At 42.0% G+C, this 24688-nt stretch overlaps 1 long non-coding RNA gene across 15 annotated transcripts in view; it reads left to right on the top strand.

Moving 5' to 3' along the window:
• LOC109458236 (uncharacterized) overlaps window positions 1–24688 on the top strand; it is a 99103-nt gene that overhangs the window by 27217 nt on the left and 47198 nt on the right. For 6 of the 15 annotated variants that reach the window (XR_012496437.1, XR_012496436.1, XR_012496432.1 and 3 more), the window contains 3 exons: window positions 7510–7620; window positions 9500–9568; window positions 23522–23616. This is a non-coding gene — a long non-coding RNA (uncharacterized LOC109458236). The other 9 variants (XR_012496433.1, XR_012496434.1, XR_012496441.1 and 6 more) reach the window with 7 other exon arrangements.

Below are 24688 nucleotides of genomic sequence, written 5' to 3'. Positions count from 1 at the left end.
GATGTGCAACCATTACCCATCTCTCGTTTCAAAAGCTTTTCATTAACCCAGAAAAACACACCATAGTTATCAATTCCTCCCCATGTCCCTGCCCCCGCCCCGCCCCACAACCACAAATCTGATTTTACTTTATATGGATACCTATTCTGGGTATTTCATACACATGGACTCATACAATATGTGACCTTTAGTGTCCTCTTTCACTTCACATAATGTTTTCAAGGTTCATCGTGTTGTAGCATGTTTCTGTACTTCATGCCTTTTCATGGCTGAGTAATACTCCATTTCAGTACCTCATGCCTTTTCATGGCTGAGTAATACACCTTTGCCTGTGTTTGTAAAAGTTTTTGTGGACACAACTATGCCCATTGAGTCACCTCCTCTCCATGGCTTCTTTCAGGCGTCAGTGCTGGAGTTGAGTAGTTGTGACTCAGAGCATGTTCACTATTTGGCTCTTCACAGAAAAATCTTTTTGCTGATTCCTGTTCTAAATGATATTGCTAGGGAACTTTATTATAATTCTATGTATGGAAATTCTAAAGTTTCACCAGAGTTTATTTTTTTATGACATAATTTTAAAGCTCAGCTGGATGAACAGAAATATAGAAAGGCTATGAAAATCTGGTAAAAGAAGAGTAGTTGGAGAATACTTGCCCTACAAGATAGGAAATATGTCACAGAGCTCTAATAGGTAAAGGACGTGGTGCTACTACAGAAATAGGCAGATCACAGAAAAGACTGGAAAGTGGAGAAAGGGCACAAACATATGATAGAGGTGGTATTTCATGCCAGTTGGGAAGAGATAGGTCACTCAGTAGAGCATGTTGGGCAACTCTCATTGAGACTGGCCATGTAGAAATCATGAAGCTGGATTTCTCCTCTACTCCTTTGAAATAAATTCCAGAGGAATAAAATATTTAAATATGTAAGAAAGAAACTAAAAATATCAGAAGAATATATTGATGACTATCTAAACAATATTGTAATAGAGTCTTTTAAGCTTGACAAAAGACAATATAAAGCAACAAATTTATTAATTTGATAAAATTGGCTACAATGTGAAACTTTTGTACAGCAAAAGTACTATAAGTAAAGCTTAAAGAAAAAATTAGACTGGGAGAAGTATTTTTTCTTCTTTTTTGTTATAGACAAATGGCTAATGTCTCAAATAGTAAAAATAAAACTCTGGTAAATGAATGAGAATCTGAACAGTACAAAATAAATAAGGAGGAAATATACGAACTAACAATAATGCAGTGAATGCAGATGGTCAGAAGGCATGATACTGTGGGTGTTCAACCTTGTAAGTAATTAATGTAATGTAAATTTAAACAAGACATCATTTTTATTGTTTATTTGATTGACAAAGATGAAAAAAATTGAGGATCCCCAGTGATAGTAAGTGTGGAGTAAAGGGCTGTCTAATATATTGATATATTCAATATTTTTGGAGGGAAATCTGGTGGTATAGATCATATTTTTAAATGTAAATACTTTTTGACTCAGCAAGCTGACACCTTGGACATCTGATGTATAGAAAATTAACATAAAGATGTTTTTTGTGGACCTCATGAGTGAAAGCTAGCACCATAGACAAGAGAAAAAAAAAATGTTCCTTGCTGCAGTGAAAAGCTGGAAAGCATTTCAATTGTCACCAGTAGGTTTTTTAAAACAACAATTTATTGAAGTCTGATTGACGTGTAAAATCTTTACATATTTGATGTGTACAACTGCATGAGTTGTATACCATGAAATCTTTACCAACAACATCAAGGCCATCGACATACCTATCACCTCCCAAAGTTTCCTCCCATCCCCTTTATTATTATATCTCCTTCTCCATCTCTTTCTTCTTCTCCTCCTCCTCCTCCTTCTCCTCCTTCTTCTTTTTCTTGTGGTCAGAACACTTACCATAAGATCTACTCTTGCAGCACATTTTAAGTGCACAATGCAGAATTGTTAGCTGTAGGGATCATGCTGTATGGTAGATCTCCAGAACTGACCTCTCTTACGTAACTGAAACTTGGCACTCTTTGACCATTACCTCTCCATTCCTCCTGCCAGGCATGATTTGATAAAATAAGTTGTGATATGTCTATATGACGGGTTTCAAAGAAGCCTTGTAAATGAGGTAGAATTTTCAACGTGGATAGATTCTAAGCACTCTCCTTGTTCTTTAGGAAGTTTGTAATTATGTTTGTCTTCCTGGATCCATTAAGTGCAAAATAATGCACCTAGTTGTCAACCTCATGAAAATGATGGCTATTACATACTTTAAAAATTTTTACGTATTATTTATTACTAGTTAGAGACATTACATTTAACACTATAGCAATTAAGACTTGAAACATATAAATCCATGTTTTAGAACCATGAACTTACATTTGTGTTTGTCTGTATATGTGTGTGTGTGTATGTGTGTGCACATAGTTGTGTGCATGTGTGTATGCATGCATGTGTGTGTGTATGCCTGTGCATTATGTGCGTGCATGCCTGTGAGTGTCAGGTCCCTGGAGAGCCTAACATCCAGCTGAGGAAGCTTCCACACCCCAGGTAGAATTGCTGGTCCCAAGAAAAGTTGCTGCTCCTTTTAAGACAGATTCAGGGGAATTAATAAACCAAGTAAGGGCGTGAACTCTGTGTCCCTGAGGATAAAACCTTTCTATTTGGAAGACTCCTTTACCTTCTGAATGGGATGTAAATGCCAAGGAAAACCACAGATAAGTCTGATAAAATTTGCCATTTGGCAACAGACTCCACAATCATTACTCAACCTTTTGGAAATTCTTGCCTTCCATTTCCTGTTATTCTGGAGCCGTGTCCACCTCTTTGGCTCTTTGGGAATCAGTTCCACCTGGTAACTCTGCCCCTGCCTGCCCACCCCACTCTCCACTTTATCTCCTTCCATCTTGTTGGTCTGGTACAAAAGGCCGCAGCTGTGCCCAAATGCATGGTGCTGCTGGTCCTCCTAACAGGTGCAGGAGTTGATTCAAGGATAGAAGGATAGGTTGTCTTTGAGCAGTAATCGCCAAGCTGTTTTGGTTGCTCACCCTTATCACTAAAATATTTTGAGCATAAACTTCCAATATATACTCACTGATTGATTGATGGGTTGATTGTACTAATAGATTATATATGTTATAAAATAGACATGAAGGTGAAAATGAAATGATGAGATTAAAAAATAAATAGATGTTCTAATCTTTTCTCTCCATAGCCTACAGGGGTCCTTTGGTGACCAGTAGACCAGAGGTGGAAAAGGCTTTTCAAGTCTAACTTTTGGGGCATCAAGGGCACTACAAACTCTTTACCTCTCCTCAAGGGCCATGCTTCTTTCCACCGTGATCTGCCGTGTCCGAGCTGCCCACTGGGCTTCTGTGAACCACAGGAAATAAGGTGCTCCAGCCAATGATCCGAACGATTGTTTCTCTTGCCGTTTCTTTCACCCTCTTCCCTCACTTTAAGGCATCATTGCTGCTCTTTGAGCTACATGTATGTCCCCTCTCATGTGCCCTCTCTTTCTCGGTTAGGACTCGTATTGGCCCAACCGAATTTTAAACCATGCAGGTAGTTCCAGCCCCCTCCTCTCCTTCGTGTGCAGAGCTCCTGTTGGGGGTACTCTGCTTCTTCAGCCATCTTGGACTTGGACTTCTTTGCCTAAAACTGTGAAAACATTGGCTGTAATCCATCTTGAGTTAATTTTTGTATATGTTGATTTAGGTTGCAACCTAATAAAATAAGGATCTAACTTCATTACTTTGCATGTGGGTACCTAGTTTTCTCATTACCATTTGTTGAAGAAACTGTGTTTTCTCCATTGAGTGATCTTGGCAACATTTTTAAAGGTCATTTGACCATATACGTGAGAGTTTACTTCTGGGCTCTCTATTCTATTTCATTGGTTTATGCCTGTTTTTATGCCAGTATGACACTGTTTTGATTATCGTAACTTCACAATATGTTTTTAAATCAGGAAGTGTGAGTCCTCAAAACTTTGTTCTTTTTCAAAATAGTTTTGGCTGTTTGGGATCTATTGAGATTCCATATAGATTTTAGGATTTTTAAAATTTATTTCTGCAACAAATGTCTTCGGGATTCTATAGGAATTGGATTGAAACTATAAACTGCTTTGGATAGTGTTGACCTCTTGCTAATATTGTCTTTCAATTCAACAATAAGATGACTTTCCATTTATTTGTGTCTTCTTTAATTTCTTTTAGCAATGTTTTGTAGTTTTTGGCACATAAGGCTTTCACCTACTTGGTTAGGTTTATTCCTAGGTATTTTATTCTTTTTTATGCTATTGTAAATGGAATTGTCTTCTTAATTGCATTTTTGGGTTGTTCATTGTTAGTGTATAGAAACATACTGATTTTTGCATGTTGATTTTATATCCTGATACTTTGCTGAATTCATTTATTAGTTCTAATAGTTTTGTGTGTGTGTGTGTGTGTGTGTGTGTGTGTGTGGTTTTGAGGGTTTTCTACATTTAAAATCATGTCATCTGTGAACAAAGGTAATTATGCTTCTTCCTTTCTCATTTATATGCTTACTTTCTTTTTCTTGACTGACTGACCTGGCTAGCACTTTCAGTACTATGTTCAATACAAGTGGTAAGACTGGATATCCTTTTGTCCCTGATCTGAGAGAAAACACGTTCAATACTTTGGGTCTTTAACCATGGCGTATGATGTTTGCTGTGGGCTTTTCATGTATGACCTTTTTACATTGAGGTAGTTTCCTTTTCTTCCTAGCTTGTTGGATTTTTCTTGTCATAAAAGAATGATGAATGTTTTCAATTTTTCTCCATTAGTTGAGAGAATCATGTAATTTTTGTTCTTCATTTGTCAATGTGGTATATGTCTCCCCTTCTTCACATGCTTCTTGGATCTCTTTAAATATTTCTTCCCAACTTTTAGCTCTCTGATAATACCCTCAGTTTTCAGTGAAACTGTGGGTAAGGATTTTTGTCAATATGTTATATATGTTGTGATATATTAATTTTTAAAATGCATTTGATTCTTCCAGCGCTCTTCAGTCTGAGCTTTAAGAGAACATGATTCTGTTCTTTTATGATCACCAAACCCTCTATTCACAAAATTTCTCTGTGAGTTTTCTTTGGACTCGTCTTTATTTTTAATCTCTTCTCAAGTCCCCAAGTAACCTGTATGTCCCTCAAGAAATTCATCCTGAAATATTTTTCTTTTCTGTGAAACTGCTCGGTATGTTGACTTAACAGTGAGATGAATTAAAACTATAGTGACTGAAGCTCGACATTCCCCTGCATCCCAATACCACCTCCTTATGTTGGGTGTTTTCTGAGTCTATACAACTTAGATGAAGGTCTCAAGCATATCTCTGGTTACTGGTGCGGAAAAAAAAAAAAAAAAAAGAAACAAAGAAACAAAACATAATAACTGGACCAAGCAGACATTTGGAAGGATAAAAGTTTTATTTTTAAAGTCAAACTGTACTTTAAAACTTAAGGCTATTTTATCAAGGTTTTATTTATAGATATAATCAATTCCATTCAGAGAGAAATACCTGAAGAATTAGATCATGAATAAAAACAACAACAACAACATGGAACAAAATTGTAAGGACATAAAGCCTGAGAAATGTCTTGTCCTTTCTGATATTTGTGATTCCCAAGTTCTGCTTCTTGGACAGGTTGTGAGTAGGCAGAGTTGAGGGTAAAATACGGGGGGAATAGCATAAGATTGATCATGAAATGCTGTCTTACCACAATTATTTTCTAAATACAGCCATAATTACACTTAACTGTTATTAGTATATATCACAGTGATGCTAATGAAAATGACATGTCTAAAATGGAAAATTTACATAAAGCTGTCTATTGGAGGGCCATGAAAGCTAGCTGAAAAGAAAATTCAAAACTTCAGCTTGGACATTTTCTAATTAGGTAATTGGAAATTGGATCTTATTTTACCTTTTTATGTTGAGAGGTAATGTTATTTTTTAGGATCAAAAACCTTTCCCCCCTCATGAGTGTCAAAGTAATAAATAAGTGTCTGTCTAAAACTATTATTTTATGGGTAAAATAGATCAGTCTTTGTGCCAGTATTATAAAATTCTGGTTTTAATAATCTAAAGTTAAGGGGTCTACATAGAACTTCTTGTGAGAAACACACACACAGAAATCCAATATCTTACAAAATTATTTATATTTCACTCATGTCTTAATTCTATTTTTAGTAAAACAATGATTAGTAGACACAAATTGTATTGTGAAGCCTTGGTCAGTATGTAATAAATGATTTATCATTACCTACAGCACTAGCCTGTGAAAACAGGGCTAGAAAAATGAAATATGCAGGACAGCCCCAAATTCCTGTGTTTTCTGAAATTGCCAAGCAAATAGGAACCATCCAGATCCTCTGAAGAACTATGTTTAACCCATTCAAATCTCCTGTATGAACTCAGGTTTTCTGCCCTTCAGACTCCGGTTATGGCCTCTGAGGCCGCTGAGGAGTTACAGGCATGACATAAGCTTATCATACTCTGTATTTTATGTAGCTAAGCTATAGGAGTGTCAAACTTACCTTCAAAATCTTAGCTTTGTGGTTTTAAAAATCCCAAACAATAATTCTTCTGGAACAGCTCTTTCAAGATCTTAGCTTGGATGGTCCAACTCCCAAGGGCGATTTGTGGCAGGATAATCTCTCGTAAAGGCGTTAGGCTCTATCTTATTTCACATTAGGTCCAAGCTCTTTTCTGGCAACACTGTTTCTGGGTACAGCCATGTGATCACATCCAAGGAATAGATGGGATTTGGGACTGGTAGAAGAACAAACTTAAGCATATAGGTGTGATCCAAAGGGAGATGAACAAGTGTCAGTGTCTGAAGAATCATAATAGGTAATATGAGTATTAATTTAAAAAGTTACACTGACAACAAATAAAACAAGTATATGGAGCCCCGTAGTTACCGAAAACCATGATGCTGTGTAGCCCAGAAAGAGAAGTGAGAGTCTCTGGGCCCACGCAAAGGATCCCTGAAGTCCTCGTCATGCTCTCGCCCAATATTTGTTCAATCAGCATCATCCTTTTAGGATTTCTGTTGACATAGGGAAGTAAGGGACTTTAGCTCCCTGCTGCTTCAGGAACTCTTGATCCGCACGTCCCCTGACCATCACAGACAGGAACACAGAATAAACCTAAGGCTTGGTCCGTCACCGGTCAATTAACCCAGTACAGGAACTGGTCAAGTGGCTTGGTAGGGGTGGCCAGTGACATCCAGTCCTGTCCCACAGTGGCTGCGACCATCTGTCTACCCTCTTCTCTGATAGCTTGGCTTCCAGAATGCAGATCCTGGGCCACCCCCACCCCTGACACACAGCGGTAAGTTTGCTTGGAAGGGGGGACATCTGGGAAGGCTTCCTGTAGCAATCTCCAGAGGCTGAGTGAGATAAACAGGCTTCACAAATTGGATTGACTAGACAATGAAATATTTATTGTAATTCCTCCTCTTTTTTTTTTGAAGTACAGCATTCCTTGTCATCCCTGGGCTGAAGCCTGTGTACATGAGAGGAATTCACAATTAGATCAGAAGTGGCCTGCTTCCACTTACTGATGACCTCAACCTGCAGCAGGCAGAAGGCAAGTGATTGTATCTGCATACATGCAGATGCTTTTTATTTTTTTTGATTTTTTAATAAAATGGAAGTCCATGAAACAAAAGGAAGCAACCCAGAAAACCAGCTTGTGTGATCGTCTTTCATTAGTTCTTAGTGTATGTAGTATTTTCTGACATGGGTGAAAACCAAGGCAAATAACTTTCACGTTGCTTTAAAATAGACGTTTAATATGAATAATGTTTAGTTTTAAAGATAGTGATTTTTTTATTTACCTTGACTGTCTAATAAAAGCCAATGGAGAACTGTGGGATTATTCAACTAATTTATACCAAAATGCTGATTTCCCTTAAAATATTGAAGTAACGGAAGAAAAATCTAGCTGTTATACATCTGACTTGTGTGATTAGTAAGCAAGGATTGTTTCTGTGTTAGTTGACAAAGTGTTTGCTGCACCCTCAAATCAAGTCACATATCAGTGGAAAAGCATTGCAGACTTGTTATAAAAGAGGGTTTCAGCTTTCTGCCAAGAGTGGACAACTGTCTTCAATGCCCACACTAATTAGTAATTTGGCTTCTAAATGTTTCAGTCAATCAGTAGTCAACACTGATGGAGAAAGATGAAGTTTCCTCATCTGGGTATAAGATGTCTCCTGTTTGGGGCAGTTCCAGCTCCTGCCGTTCCCCACGGGGTCCCACAGTTCAGTGAACCTCCTTGATATTCCCAAACCTGTTCGGATGGTTTCCTCCTCCGTGATTTTCCATCTGCTGTGTGCTCCTTTCTTCTCTCTTACAGCAACGTCTTGACGGGAACCCCCTATGGGAACCCCCTACTTCTATCCTCACCTCCTCCTTTTTGCCTTTCTGATCCATCCGACTTCCACCACATCCCACGCTGAGAAAGGCCTCTCTCCATTGGGATCCAATTTCATCCTATTCCCGCCTTTAAAATATCACTTTTCTCCTTTCACCAGCCACACACATTTACTGAGTGCCTCCCTTGCTGTAGTTCCTGCTTGGGTGGTGAGAATTACAGACAGTCCCTGCCCTCACGGGGCTCATATTCTACTTGAGGAGAAAGATAATAAACACACATATGAAATGATGCCAGGTAATGCAATGACAAAAATATTGAGAGGTTTCTCTCGTCTGACTTTCCCAGAACACTGTGAACTCTGAGAGCAAGTACTGGTGAATCTAGCTGAGATGGGAAATTCGCATATCAGATGTCAATAGATGGTGAATTAAAGGAGAATTTAGTTGACTTTTAACTCTGTCCCCCCACATCTTCCCAGCACTGGAGGATGTAAAAAAATAAAAGTTCGTTTTACTTTACAGTTGGAAAGTTTTCTCTTCTCAAGAAATATCTTTGTGACATTTTCAGAGATAATAAGGAATCTTCCATCTGACTAGGAAACAACAAGCAGTTTATATAGAAAGGCACATTGTTAGAAACATCTGCCTGTCAATTGATTCATCATTCACCCATGAGACATGTAAAAAATGATGGTTCTGTACTACAGGTTTTTATTTCTATTAAATTCTATGGCATACAATCTTGAAGAAACATTTGTAGTCAATATTTGGTAAAAAGTCCGATTCAATCAAGTAAATAAAGCATTAGAAAAAATTATTTCATTTCTTTGCTAAACTAAAGCCATTAAGACTAATACAAGTAGAATTGAGGACAAAGGATATTTAAAACAAAGCAAAACAGTGAGATCCATTGCACATTTGCATTTTAAAATTAATTGCTACCCTAATTATTCATCAGTAGAAGCATAAATTAAGCAAATATAACTTAGAGTAAGCTTTCAGACACCCACAGGATTCTCCCCTCAAGAGTAAATTGTCATAATGGTTCAGTGTGATGGTTTATTTTTGCTGTCTCTTCCATGATTGAGGAAAGAGAAAATTGGAAATGGAGTCTTCTGGAAATGAAAAAGACACTCCAGAGAAAGAGACAGACACAGGTAGGTACTTTCAATTTTCCCCTGGAAGGTGTGAGAGGGTAATAACCAATAAAGAATGTTGGGGGGCCAAAGAACTGCTTTGAAAGTATTGAAGTTGCACTTCCATTAATATTAAGTGCAACTCCATGACCCCAGTGTGCAACCAACCGGTGAAAAATGCAGTGAAGCATGGGGTGTTATTCATCTTGTCTTGGGTAGATACCGTGTTTCCCCGAAAATAAGACCTAGCCGGACCATCAGCTCTAATGCGTCTTTTGGAGCAAAAATTAATATAAGACCAGGTATTATATTGTATTGTATTGTATTATATTATATTATATTATATTATATTATATTATATTATATTATATTATATTGACCAGGTCTTATATTAATTTTTGCTCTAGGAGACGCGTTAGAGCTGATTATTAGGCTAGGTCTTATTTTCGGGAAACATGGTAGGATTGACTGATTTGAGTCTTTGCTTTATTTGCTTTCCCTTATACCATGTCAGTGGAGCTTTAGGCATCTAGCACAGCTGGAATATTTTTTCTGTCACACAATCAGACATGTATTGTTGGCGATCTCTCTCAAAAGCTTATAAAACCACACAATAATGTTAAATAACAAAAAGCTCCAAATCTCAATGACTTAAATAAACTGTCACTTATGCTCACGCTCCCTGGGCTGTAGGTCAGCTGTGGCTTGGCTGATCTAGGCTGGGTTCAACTAGGCAACTCTTCTCCAGGTATGTGCTACATGTGGGCCAGTTGGGACAACTCCGCTTTATTACTCTGCCACAGGTTGAGCTCAGGTCTGTTGCACCTGTCTCTCATTCTGCAAGGATCATCTGATGGCATAGAACTATCTGACTTACGATCTTGTCAAGGCAGAAGTGGAAGCTCTCAGAGGAGTGGGTATAAACATGCAATACCTTAAAGCCTAGGCTCCAAATTGGCATATGGGTGTGTCTGCCCACCTTTCATTGGAAGCCCCAAAGTCAAGGTGAACATCAGTGGGATGAGAAAGTAAATCCTTCCCATGAAGGGGAGTGTGTGTTTGTGTCAGGTGGGGAGAGAAGTAAAAAATAATTTTACTGAAAAATAATTTAATCTACCATAACTCTCTATGTTTAAAGGAAGACCTTCATTTTCTGATTTGGGCCTTTACACATGAATTATTTAAAGTTTGCCTTTTTCCCTCATGGGTTTGTTAATTATAAGTATGTTAGATTAGCCAGAAAGATCTCTCAGTAAGACAGATACATGGAAGATTTAGAAAGTTCCATGGATGAACCCCCAGCAACAGCAGGCTGGTGCAGCCCAAAAGAATCTTCATCTTGCTGTTTGAAGAAGGGTCCATGAGATGTGGTTCTGCAGGTCTTACTTGGCTTCGGGGCTGCGCATTGAGCTGCCTGATACAGACCAGACGGGCAGGAATTCTGCCTCAGCAGATGTGTGCATGACTTCACTGCTCCGATTTCAGCATCACCTCTCCCCTGTCACCAACAGGCAACCCACAGCAAAGGATGTTTTTTCTGATCATTTTGCACTCATTAAATGCAGCTGTCACAACAGTGGATGCGAGGATGCATGCAAAAGTTTTCTGCCACGTCAAAATAAAGCTGAAAAGCTTTTTAGAAAAGAGCCGAAACCTTTGAAGCCTATTCTCAAGGAATATTGGAAATACCACCTTTTGTTGTTGACAATTGAAAGTGTTCCATTGCAACACAAATTAAATCTTGGCCCAGACGAAAGAAGCATCAGCCATCAAAATTTTGCCGCAGAAAGCATTTGGCCAACCAGTTGGGGTTCAATTGTACTATTCCTGGGTCTGAATGACCTAGAGGCTCCATACTCACCAGACTGGCTGGTCCCTGCTAATGGTTTTAATGGGGCGGATTAGTTCCCTGACTTTCAAATGTTATGAGAATGAAATAAGCGGACACCAACTACATACCCCATTAGAGAAGTAAAACAAACAAAGGGATTCTGGAGCCATAACACAAACCTACTGGATTAGACTCTCTAGGTGGAGGTGACGGCCTTCTGTGATTTTAGCACAGTCATAGAATCCATTTCACTGATCCCCAGACCTGCATGGAAACCAGCAAAAGGACTATATTCAGTAATGTGTTTCTTGATGTAGCACCTCCTGAACCTTCGTGCTGTTTACTAAGTGTCAGTCGTAACCTCTTGATGAGCTAAAAAGTGGACCCTGGCTTTTGCTCCTCTGAGAAGCCTTCCATCAATTTCCTCTGGGCTGGGTAATGGGGCCGTCAGCAGCGTTCCCTTCAGACCCATTGCCCACCTTAATTATGATCACAGTGGTGATCACTCTCTCCCTGTGATGGCATCATCTGCTCATGTATCCTCACCAGGCTGGGATTTTGAGAGTAAAGACTGGGTTTATCATCATATGTGTTTGGCCTAACAGTGTAACGCAGGGCTTGGCCAAAAAAATGGTGAAGGACAGAAGGGAGGGAAGAAGGGAGGAAGGAGAGCAACAGCATCAGATGATTTCGAGGGGTGGGTGGGCACATCTTGCAGCCAGATGTTGCTTGTCCACATCAGGTAACACAGAGGCAGATGTTTCAGTCTCCCCGCCTCCAGCTCCTCTTACCTCTTGGCACACTTTGCAGGTTCCTGGGCACACGGCTAGTGATTATTGGTTAGGTAATAAGATAAGCCCTTATCTCCTCTCTAGATGCTTCAAAACCAGATATTTCCCAGCTCTTGGTCTCCACCTTAGTTCCCCTTGGGACAAAGTCTAAAGGGGACAGGGGGATATTACTGGCTGAGTCCAGCCCCACGACCATAAAGCGGAGAAGAGCAGGGACAGTGGCTTGGTGATCTGCACTGTGAGAACCAAGTGGCTGAGCTGTCTGCTGTTCGGTTTTCTCTCCCATCACAAGACGTAATGCACATTGAAATGATCCAGAGCCAGCTGCACAAGCTATGGGTATGGTGATTCCATCCTCTTCGCTGTGCAGTTTTCTGATATGGGATGATATCATGGGTGACAGCAAGGCAATAAAAATATAAGAAATTGAGATGCTCTCTCCACCGTGACGCCACACTGGTGAGGACATCCAAAGACCAGAGAGAAGGGATGAATTTAAAGGTGCCGTGGAGGGAAACCTAGAATTCTCCAGTGTTTCAGTTCCTGTAGTAGGCACTGACCGCGGAGCTGGAATGAGGTGTAAGGGAAATGGCTGAGGGGAAGAAAGTGCTGAGCCTGGAGTGTGTTTCACTGTCTTAGGTGAGCCCATGAGGGAGAAGGAGACCATTGTCGACACCAGGCTCTACCTGCCCCTGCAAAAGAATTCACTTACTGGTTGCTTTGTTTACACACCAGTACGCTGTGACTAGATTTTCTTATTAATTTGAATTTATTTGATCTACTTTATAAATTCTTTATCAACAAGTCAGGAAGCCTTGGTTGTGTGTCTGCTGTGTGCAAGAAACCTCTGTCAGAATGCCCCTCTGCCTGCTTGTTGCGTGGCTGGCTCCTTCTCTTCCTTCTATGACTCACCTAGAATGAATGTCTCCCTCCACAGAAGCAGCCCTTAACGATCCAATTTGAAGTTGGTCTCTTCTTCTCCATCATTTCTTATCTTAGACCTTGTTATTTTCCCTGCCTACAACACTAATTATAATTTATAATTAGTTCGTTTCCTGTTTGCTTATTTGCTTCCTCCTGAAGGTGTGGGCTTGTGTCTATACCCTGAGGCTAGCACAGTGCCTGGCACGTCATAGAGATGACAAATGAGCATGACAAAATAAATATGCATAATGCACATGATGAGATCTGCTCTTTTCTTGAAGACTTCATAATATTGGGAGGAGACATATATACAATTAAGTAACAAAATAAGACATTCAAGACAATTCCTTTTTAGAGAAACAACAATAGCTCTAATAGAAAGGGCAGTAGGTGACCTGAGCGATTGAGTCGGTAGGTTCCATTGTTCTTCAGTTTTGGAGAAGGATGAGCAGAGAAGCAGAGTCGGTTGGTAATAGTGGGTCTGTGGTAGAAGGAGGACCAGCATCCATCAACCTCTGAACAATTCTCTTCCTACTCACTGTGACTTTTTTGACCTCCAGTCAAAATGTGTGTGTGTGTGTGTGTGTGTGTGTGTGTGTGTAGCCTCCACCTGAATCAGCAGATAATTTTGGTGTCATGCAAGAAGACATGCATGATATTCGGTGAACAGCACTGTATCTTCTGGTCTGTCTCATTTTGTTTCCGTCCCCAACTGTTGCTCCCTACAGCCAAGGGGACTGTGCTATGTCCTTCCTTATGCCTCTGTCAGCCTCGGGGGTGACAGTATCTTACACCCATCCTATAGGTGACATAGATAGTATTTAACCATATTATTCATTCATCTCTTAAGAGTTCTGTATATATACGTTTAATTTTAATAAGGAAGCATTCACAGTTCAGTATAATTGGAAACATTTTTGAGTATTTGCTGAAAACTCTGGAGGATAATCCAGACCACCTCGGGATGTGGTAAAACCAAGCCTGGATCTTAGCGTGCTAACAGTGCTTGCCTAGAAGGAGCCCCTGAACATGGGAGCTTACATGAGGGAAGTGCCCAGGTCCTGGAGTTAGGGCAGGCAACCACCTAGCATGGTGAGGACCACCCCAGACTCAGGAGGCTTTATAACTTATTTTTTCATTAATGAATGCTTCAGAAAGTACACTGTCCCTAATTCCCTTCTTTGAAAGATGGAAACTTTAATGTGCAGTTAATTAAATGTTGTGTTGATTTGCAAGCCCTGAGCTCTCAGAGGCCTCGGGGAGGTGGAGGCAAGTTTAGAAATCAAACAACTGGAGGACTGGCTGTCCCCGATCTGACCACAGAGCGAGCGGCATTGTTTGCTCCAGACGCCTGGGAGGCGTTCAAGGCGCCCCTGTGGCCCAGACCTGTGTTCTGGGCCTGGTGATGCCCATCCGGTGTGTTTACAGTGGAGAGGACCAGACCTGAGCTCTGAGCTCTGGGAGGAGGAGGCGGGCCCACCCTACCTCTCTCTGTGCCGCCTTGCTTTCAGAGGCATTCTTTTTTTCTTTTTTTCCCCCTAGTGCTTCCGTACTACTTTGTACTGAGAGGAGCTGTGTCATGCTGGAATTCTTTTCACAACAAACTAAAGAACCCAGCTGTGGCACTGGATGCAGCCCACGAAGCTGCAGGTTTCTTATGTGCAGACGTTTCTAGGGGAGCAGTTCAGCTGTTACGGTGGGCTTGCTGTGTAAAACCAGTCCCTGCTGGGCTGGGCGGCGTGTGCATCCAAACAAGGGTGGGTGAAGTGGACCCACTGTGGAAACTGAGGGAGAAGACAGCTTGCTGGAAATTCAAGTACTCAGGATCAGAGGATGAGTGGGGAAGGGCCACAGAGCTTACCTTCCCTCACTCCCATTTTATAGACAGGGAAATGTAGTCAAGAAATTCAGTAGCTTGATTTTGCAAGAGGAAGTAAGGTTTGCTCCAAATAACTAGCACCTGTTAACAGTGACAAACTTATCATCCATTTGGCCCTGGCTAAAGGCACAGCTTATGTAGTTACCAAATGACAACTTGCAGGGTTATCTGCCACCAGAGCACGTTTTCTTCAACTCCACGCCTGCCAAGAACAAAGTACCAATACCTGATTAAAATATGCTTGCTTATCATTTTGGCATCCGAGTTCCTTCCCTGTAACTCGTCTGTGTGGTCATCTTGTTTTGATGCCCTAAAGAGCTGGCAGATCCTCAGATTGACTTTGGAAAGTGTTGGCAGTGCTACTATATTCTTATTATGAATAAAAAATTTAAAACCAAGCTGATAAACATATTTTTTTTCACACTGAATTCATCAGGAATACATTAACATTTTCTAAAAGGTAAAGACAGAAAAAAATAAAAGAATTGAAAGGAGAAAATTAGGATGTATTTGGCCATTAGGCTCCCTGTTTCCATCAGCTCCTGTTGGTGAGCCAGAACTTTACCCCATGTAACTAACACTCGGGGGATTAGCCTATGGAATAATTATCACCCCTGATGAACAGGATAAGAGTTTGTTCCCGTGTGTGTGCAGAGCCATTCAGCCCAAGAAAGAAATCTGGAGTGAAAGCTCAGAGCATATTTTGCATAGGTCCTGTAAAAGGATCCAGGCAAAACAGGCTTTGCAACATTAGTTATGATCATATATGGAAAAAGCAGTTACTTCATGTGGTGACATATGGCTGAGTTGGTACCATGCCCAGGAATCTCAATGGCCCCCCTTCCCCCACCGGCCCCAGAAGGGTGAGCCCTGGCTTCGTCCTTCGCCCCCATTGTCACCGGGACCAACAGCACAGGCAGCTTGTGGAGAGATCACCAGTAAAGTGAAATCCCACCCACGTGTGCCAAGACCAAAGCTGCTGTTGGGCTCTGGCAGTTGGCAGGTGCTACTGTCCCCGTCTGTGATAATAATTGTTCCTAAATCAGGGAAATTATGAATGGAGCCCAAACCCATCTGCTTAAAATTCAAGCACGGTAACATTTCATAGTAAACAACAATGACAAAAATGCAGGAACACTTTTATTGTAAGGGTGATTCCATCCTTAAATTATGGAAATTTAACCTTGTTCGGATAATAGTCTATTACCAGTAAATGCATTTCCAAAATTTCTAACATGGCCCAGCAAATAAATTGAGTTTTATTAGGGAAGAGACAGAGGACTGTGACCACTTGAGCACATGATATTCATTCATCCACTCATTCGTTTATCTGACCAATATTTGATTCAATTAAACGTCCCTGAGTACCAGCTCTGTACTCAGCATCAGGAACACAAAATAATCTTTACTTCCAAGGAGTCCAGTCTTGTGGGGAGGACAGAGACTTACAGCCAAGCTACTGAGTGGCACAAGCTTTAGTCCTGAGGAGACCTCCAAGGGAGTGAGAAACGCCTTGCAACTGGCCCACGAAGTTGGGGAGGACATATACGTAAGTGACACTGGGAGCTGGATGGAGGTGGGAGAGGGCAGTGCCTTTGAGACCCGCCCATCTAGTTGAGACTCTTGCCTCAGCTGCTTCCTATCTGTCTACAAATGATAGATTCTTTCAAGTCTTGGCTTCCTCACTCTTCAAACAAAGAGGGCAATGCATCCTGCAATGATGTTGTGAGGCTTCATTGGGAAATTTTATGGAAAGAGCTTGGGTGAGGGGGGTGCCCTGCTGGCAGGAAGTACTCAGAGGGTGTAGTATGGTATTACTGGGTGCCAGGCCTTGGAAGGCAGCCCCTGGGATGTGGTGGGTCTTCAGTAGGGGAAGACACTCTTAGGTTTGTGTTGCATAAAGAATACTTTGGAGACATTTTAGTAAATGAATTAGGGGAGGGACAGGTGGAGGGCAGTAAGGTGCAGGCTGCAAGACCACTAAGGTGGTGACTGAGGCGTGCTGGACAAGCAGTTCTAAAGGCCAGTCTTGAGCCAGGGAGAGGGACGGGAGAGGGAGGAATGAGTTATGACACATTTGGAAAGTGTGAGAGTGAGAGCCAGAGCTACACAGAGACATAGAACAAGATGGGGGGATGTGAGTGATGAGGTTGATCGTGATGACACTGAGGTGAAGAATAGGGCAAGGAGTGGACTGAATGAAAAGGGTGTGAAGAGGAGGGCCACCTCCCATTTCACAGAGCTCTGTTGCAGGTGCAGGAAGGCAGTGATGATCCAAACACATGGATTCCTGTCCTCATGCCGCTTCCCACCAGGAGAGGAGCTTTGGCGGACTAAAGCCTTTTTCTCCAACTGTGGCCTGGGAGGTTTAATCTCTTGCTAGAGGCATTCCAGACAGACAGCTGGATGCGATGTGAGTAGAAGAGGCTCATCCTCCATATTGAAGCCACAGATGTTCTGCCTTCTGGTAGCACTTCTCTTGGCCTTGGCTATTCTCAGGAGACCAGCTCCAGGTTCTCCCACAAAAACCTGCTCCTGGGGAAATGCAAAGAATGTGATTCGAAGAAGAGTTGCCATTTCTTACAGGTTAGTGCAGACTCTTCCGTAGTCCAAACCAATGATTTCTGTAATGTGATTTTAGCCTATGTTCCTTCAGTATTTTGCAATGAACATTGATTGAGCACTCAGTATGGGGGAAGGGACTGGGCTGGAGGCCCGCAAGTGCTTTACCTCATCTAAACTCCACCATGAGATGTTATGAGAGCAGATAGTATTTGAGAATCTTTGTGCTATAGGTGAGGGCAGCTGCAGCTCAGACAGGTTAAATAACTGGTTCCTGATCACACAGCTAGTCATGGCTGGAGATGGTTTTTGAGCCTTGATCCTTGGATTCTGAGAACAGAACTCATTATATTATAGCTTATTGTCTCTTCCATATTTCTTGATTTTCAGTGATGTTATTTTCCACTCTTGTTGGGCACTTCAGCAAAGGAATAGGAGTTTTGGGGGAAGCTCAAGGAAGAAGTACTACTAGGTGGAGAGAGAGGCTAGGAGACAGAGGCTAGTACCAAGTTCATGGGCTATTTGTAAATCATCGTAGCCCTCTTCTCACTTTCAAGTAGCATCCTCCATGCACCTGGAATTTTTTCCTCTGAAACAGTGATGAGCAGCATGCAGTCCTCATGCTTTAGGAATACAACCCCTGAGCTAAGAATTTCAAGAACAAAAAACTTTGTCCAGGTTGTCGACCCCTTGGAACATGCGCTCATTCAAGTTCAAGCAGTAGCTGGACCTCTAGCAGTGGCTGACCCTGGCAGACAGGGGCCTAGGAACCCACCACTAGCCCAGAATGAGCTCTAGACAGGGGCTGACCCCAGAGATATGACATCTGAGGCCATGTGCATGTAGCTAGTGCCCCAGTTTGGGGTCAAGAGTCAAAGAGACACAGATCTTGCCACACACAACCTCAAGGAAGAATCCATCAAGATGTTTGTTCCCTTTTCACTATTTTATAAGTAGTTAGTGGAGAAGGCAACCCACACAGAAAGCATTTTGAACTCTTCCTTCCCTGTGCTGTCATTCTCCTTGGGACACTTCTAAATCCCCACCCAAAGGATAGGTGCCCCTCTGTCTCCTCCACAGCTTCAGCAACTAGAAATCAACCATGGATCTAACTTTTGTGTCCCTGTTCTGGGGTTGAACTCTGGTGCTTATATATCTCTAATTAGTTTACTCTTTAATATTTAATGATAAACCATTTCTCTCTAAAATCCTTCTGTTTATCCTCCCTTTTCACTAATTCTATTGCACAAAAATATGTTCAAAACATGAAAAATATGAAATTCTGCATTTCTTGCTATTTTTGGCCATTTCCCCTCCCCTTGCCTGCCTCCCCCCCCCCCCGCGGCCCCCAAAGCAGCCAATAAGTCCTTCATGAATATGGCAAAAATAAAGCAGTGTTTGAGGCTTGAGGATATTTTCAGATGCTGAAACATATTCTATATATGTGTATTATATATGTAACTCATCACAATATGTGGATAATAAACATTTTTATTTTTTCTGAATTGTATTTCATGCAAAAATCACATCATACTTTAATTTTTTTTAAATTAAAATTTATTGGGGTGACAATGGTTAGTAAATTTATATAGTTTTCAAGTGTACAATTCTGTAGTACCAAAGGAACAAGACAAACAAATAAAGAAACAAAAACTCATAGACACAGACAATAGTTTAGTGGTTACCAGAAGGTAACGGGGGAGAGGGGTGGTAGATGAGAGCAAAAGGGGTCAAATATATGGTGATGGAAGGAGAACTGACTCTGGGTGGTGAACACACAATATGATATATAGATGATGTATGAGAGAATCACAGTTTAATTATTTATTTTTTAAATTTATTGGGGTGACAATTGTTAGTAAAATTACATAGATTTCAGGTGTACAATTCTGCATTACATCATCTATAAATCCCATTGTGTGTTCACCACCCAGATTCGGTTCTCCTTCCATCATCATATATTTGATCTCCCTTACCCTCATCTCCCACCCCCCACCCCAAGCTAAAGGAGTTCATCACCACCAAGCCAGTATTTTTTCTTTTTTTTAAAGATTTTATTGGGGTAGGGGGACAGGACTTTATTGGGGAACAGTGTGTACTTCCAGGACTTTTTCTAAGTCAAGTTGTTGTCCTTTCAATCTTAGTTGTGGAGGGCACAGCTCAGCTCCAGATCCAGTTGCCGTTGTTAGTTGCAGGGGTTACAGCCCACCATCCCTTGTGGGAGTCAAGGAGTCGAACAGGCAACCTTGTGGTTGAGAGCCCACTGGCCCATGTGGGAATCGAACTGGCAGCCTTCAGCATTAGGAGCACGGAGCTCCAACCGCCTGAGCCACCGGGATGGCCCCCATACTTTAAATTTTTAATGGCAAGTGTAAGAAGAGCTACTGGTGAAGAAAGGTCACTTCAAGTGGCCACCAGCTCTGGCAGAAGATGGTAGATTGTATTTGGATTCCAGAAAACAAGAGCTGCCTATGTCTATGGATTAGGAGGCAATAGGAAGGTGACTCACCCCACCCAACAGTGGAGGTGTGGCCCGTGCCTCCTGCCAATGAGAGAGGGTTCTTTTCCATCTCAGGGTCCTGGGCTTCATATGACTGGAAGACAAGAGTGGTGGGAAAAGTGATGGTTAACAGAGGCAACCTAGATGAGCTTCCTCCTTGGTTTCATGCTCCAGAGGGCAGCGACAGGATTCTACTCTGTCCCTGGTCTGCATTCAGTGAATTCTCTTTCAGATACAATCTTAGCTCTAAGATTATATCCCAAAAATATTCTTATATGATGCACTTCTGCCTCCTTCTACCATTTCTGACAACTTTAGGTTAATAATCTGGGCCTGATATTATTAAATCAAATTCAAAGGTAAGTGAATGATGATGAGGGACACACAGATATCATTCTCATTGTGTGTGGCTTTCAGTTAGTTAACTAACGGGCTACTAAGAAGAAATATGGAAAGCATTCAAAAGGGAAGTTGGTAGTGATGCTTGCTTGTGAGGTCTGGATTACTGGATTGGCCTTTGTTTCCAGTTAGATTTTGAGAGGTCATTGTATCAGAGTTTCTCATGTGGGTCAAGAGCTAACTATGCTCCATCGTTCCCAGGTGTAAAGACCATCATGGTTTGTTAGGCTTCCTGTTTGAAGGAATGTTAGTGAGGGATTCGAGCCATGAGGTTGGTCAGGTGATGCTCACTGATGTGCTTAGCATGAATGGCACTCTGGGGGCTTGGCCTTCTATATGGACAGACACTGAGTCTATGGCTGACTGGGGTCACTGCTCAAATGGATGCTGTGACTTTCTTAGTAAGAGCATGGGCTGAAGGGAATTGGTGAGAACTCACTGGTCACTCACGATGGGCTGTGCCCTGCTTTGGCCTTTGAATTGCTTCTTTGTACAAGTGAACACATTTCTTATATATGGAAAAAAAATACAATTTAGACCCAAAGACCTGGAAACTTTGATATTAGCACCGCTGCAGGTTTTTAATCCCCTCAGGAGCAAGGATCATGACCTCCAATCTCTGTGTTTCATGTAGCATCTAATAAGTACCAGTGCTTGTAGGAGGCTCTATCCTAACAGGCATTTTCACACCCACTTTTACGCCAACCATCAGCCTGCGAGGAATGTGTGGTTGTTATTATCATGTTTATTGTGTAGCTGAAAAACTGAGACAGAGTGCAATTCAGCGGTTCTCTCAAGATCCCACAATTGGCAAGTGCTGAGCTGGCTTTTGGCCTTCGGCCTTTGAGCGCACACTCTACCCTCCTTCCCAAGATGACATTGAGGGGTCCTGGGGACAAATTGAGAGGTGGGGGGACTTGACTCATTGCTTTCCTCATCAGCGGACCCCTTTGAGAGGATGGCAAGCCTCAGCCTGTCCAGAGAGATGACAATCTACAGAAATGGTGAAGCCTTCCACAGAAGGAAGCCACAGGCCTACTAATGTCCTTATAATCCTTTTTGTCAGGACCTCCTTTCTTTCTATGGAACCTAAATCCTTCTCACTCAAGTTTAAGCCACTAGCTCCTCACATCCTACTAGATGGGGATGAAGAACAGCTGGTTGCAATATTCTATGTGTAAATCCACAGTTCTTTGAGAAATTAACACACACACCCACCCGCACACACCCTTCCCCACCCCCCAACAGCCCAACTCCCCTACACGCCTTCACTGCAGTAGTAAAAAGCTCAGAGTTCTGCTTTTAGGATTATTTTTTTGTTCCTTTGAAAAATATTCCTTAGATTAAATATAAATTAACTTTCAATTTCTCAAAAATAATATTTCCTAGCTGATACAATTTCCATATGTATATTTGACAGTGAAATAGTGGGTCCTTAAATTATGGGGATTTGGAAGTCTTGCCAATAAACTTGAAATTAGGAATTAGAACATCTTCCTATAGAAAAGGAAAGTATCCGTGAACTTTAGAGTTATGGTATATTGTGTCTCTGAATCTTAAAACATTAAGAACTGGGCTTTTAAATTGGGAAAAACGTATGCATCATAGCAGGTTGTACTAAGTAAGAGGATAAGCTGCAGTGCTTGGCTCTGTCCTATTATTATTTCCATTATGGATTCCTTTTGTTTGTTTGTATGAGATTCTATTTGGAAAGGAGCCAGGACTCTCTAAGTAAACAGTTGACTTCCAGTTGGACAATGCCCAGAGCAGTGGGCATGGGTGGGAGGAGGTGAGGAGAGGGCGGCCCCACGGCAGTAGGAACCACGGGGATTAGAACAAAACCTTCCTGCTTCTTCTTAGCTGCCCCAACTGCTTCTACTCCTGGCGCCAGTCTTTATTATTAATATCACAACTATCAGCGCGATGCAGAAACATGAGGAAAATGAGAAAGCTTGTGGAGAGGCCCATAAGGTGAGTACAGATTTCTGGGGAAGGAAGTCACTTTGCTGCAAAGGAGAGAAGGTAAGAAGGATAAAGAGGAGAGAAGAAAGGGAGAGAGGAACAGAGAAGAACACAGAGAGAGGAAAGGTGTGAGAGGAAGGGGGAATGAGAGAGGCAGGCATACAGCTGTCAGTTTCTGGGAAAAGAAGCATTTCTGCTTTTAACAGTGACAACTCAAGGCAGAGGGGCATGAGGGCTGCTGAAAATCTGCTCAGTGGATTCAGCCCCACAAAGAGTTGGCAGTTCGTACCGCATCCCACCCCTCTCACCTTGCTCTCTGCCTAGGTAATGAAGGTGGGAATGGGGTCGCACAGTAGCCTGCACTCATCCATGTCCTTGACAGTTCCTACGTTCTCTCCATCCCTGTCCTGACAGAACTCGTTCAGGATCTCCTCAGCCTTCTCTCCCTCTAGCTCCATCCCACTTCTACTTCCTGTCCTCTGGGCCTGCGTAGCTGCTCTTGTCACACAGACAAGATGCCCCAAGCCTTTCATGCTCCAGCTTGTGGCCTGTGCTTGCCTCGCCAGCTGCCCTTTTCCTGCCACCCTGACCTTGAACCTGGTGCTTTGGCCACCCAGAAGCATTGGCGGTTTCCCCAAACCAACCAAGCTTCCTTAGGGCCATTCACATGCTGTTTCCTCCATCTGGACGGACTAGGAGCTCACAGAAGTGCCAGGCATGGGCTACGCTTTTACCCTCTGAGGTGGGCCCCAGCATCATCTCCATTTTCCGGAGAACTAAACTGAAGCCTAGAAAGGTTCACAGGCTCAAAGAAGTCTTGCTCAGGTGGAAAACTGTATTAGATAAGGAAAGCGAGAAAAAGACCCGACGTACAGTTAGTGCCTACTGTGTACCGGGCTACACTAGGCACAGATATGCGTTCCAGATCTAAAATGCTGTGATCTGAATGCCAAACTGTCATATTTTTCTAGAATAGAGATATCTGATCAATGTTTAGTTAGAGAAGAGATGTTCTGTCTTCTGCAGACTTTGTTTTTTAAGCCACAGCATTTTCTGGTGTGATAAGTGAAGGAGTTTGTCTCGCCTGTCTCTTTTCCCATTGTCAATCTTCTTTTTTGTTCCTTAGCTTGCAGCTGTTGTCTGTCTTTGAGTCACATGGAACCACTTGCAGGAAGAGCTCTAGAGAATTTGGGAAGAAAGAAGAGGGAGGAGAGACAAAAGGTGCATTTTTTGTTTTTTTTTTCAAGAAGCAGGAAAACGTAAGGAAAATAAAGGTGTTCTCAAGTGTGTCGCCTGCAGCCTTGTCAGGTAACATTTCTTTAGATGGTTTTGTTTCCCTTCCCCCAGCTGGCTGTTTGTCAGTTTTTGACATCTTTTTGGGGACAGGGACATGAAAGTGAACTGCAGGTCAAAGCCAGGAATTAGGGGTTCTAAGATTTCAGGGTTCTAGGAATTAGGGGTCCTTTGTCTGATAGCCTCACTTCTTTGTGTCTGTGCTTTTAGAGGGAGCAGGTAAGGCCGGTTTACCATTCCAGTCACATCGTCCTCCCCTGGATGACAGTATCACACCTTCATCCATCCATTTACATTTCAAACTGTTACCCACCTGCTCTTGATTAATTATTTAGTAATGTTGGTCACTTGTGAGTTTTTCTGAGCTCATATTTTACGTAAAAGGGCCAATCTTTTTTTATCCAAATCTTCTTTCCCTGAATCCTTGTATAGTTTTCTAAATGAAATACTGTGTATTCTGTGTGAGCCACTGGCACCTGAGCCATCAACCTCCCTTCCTTGTAGCCGTTCACCTGGACGTGCAGGTCACAGGATCCGAGTCCGTGTGCCTGGCTTCTTACCTACTTGCCTCTGACCGTGGCCAACTTCTCATCACAGGAACTCCACTTTTTAATAAGTCAATGAAGGGGTTTGGAATGTACAGCCTCGAGGCCTCTCTTATCTTTAATTATTGATGGAGTCTATGAGAAGCAGTGGAAGGTACAGGGGCTTTAGAATTCAAGAGAGTTGGGGTGTCTCCCCTGGCTCTGGCACTTATTAGCTTATGTGTGCGAGACATGGAGTAAGTTACATAATCTGTCTGAGACTTACTTTCTTTACTTCCACAATGGGTATGAAAACAGGTAGGTGGCAGGGTGTTGAGTAGAATGCATGAAGCAACACCAACAGCACATCCTGACTGTGGGCCCCGAGGTAGATGGTATACCAAGGATTTAATCTTGACCCTCTCAAACAATGCAAGTAGAGAGTCGGCATAAAAGCATCCCTCCAGAGCAGCAGG

This window comes from Rhinolophus sinicus, linkage group LG05 (assembly GCF_036562045.2).
Source record: "Rhinolophus sinicus isolate RSC01 linkage group LG05, ASM3656204v1, whole genome shotgun sequence".
In the NCBI taxonomy this organism is placed as follows: domain Eukaryota; kingdom Metazoa; phylum Chordata; class Mammalia; order Chiroptera; family Rhinolophidae; genus Rhinolophus; species Rhinolophus sinicus.
This window is presented reverse-complemented; position numbering and strand designations above follow the sequence as displayed.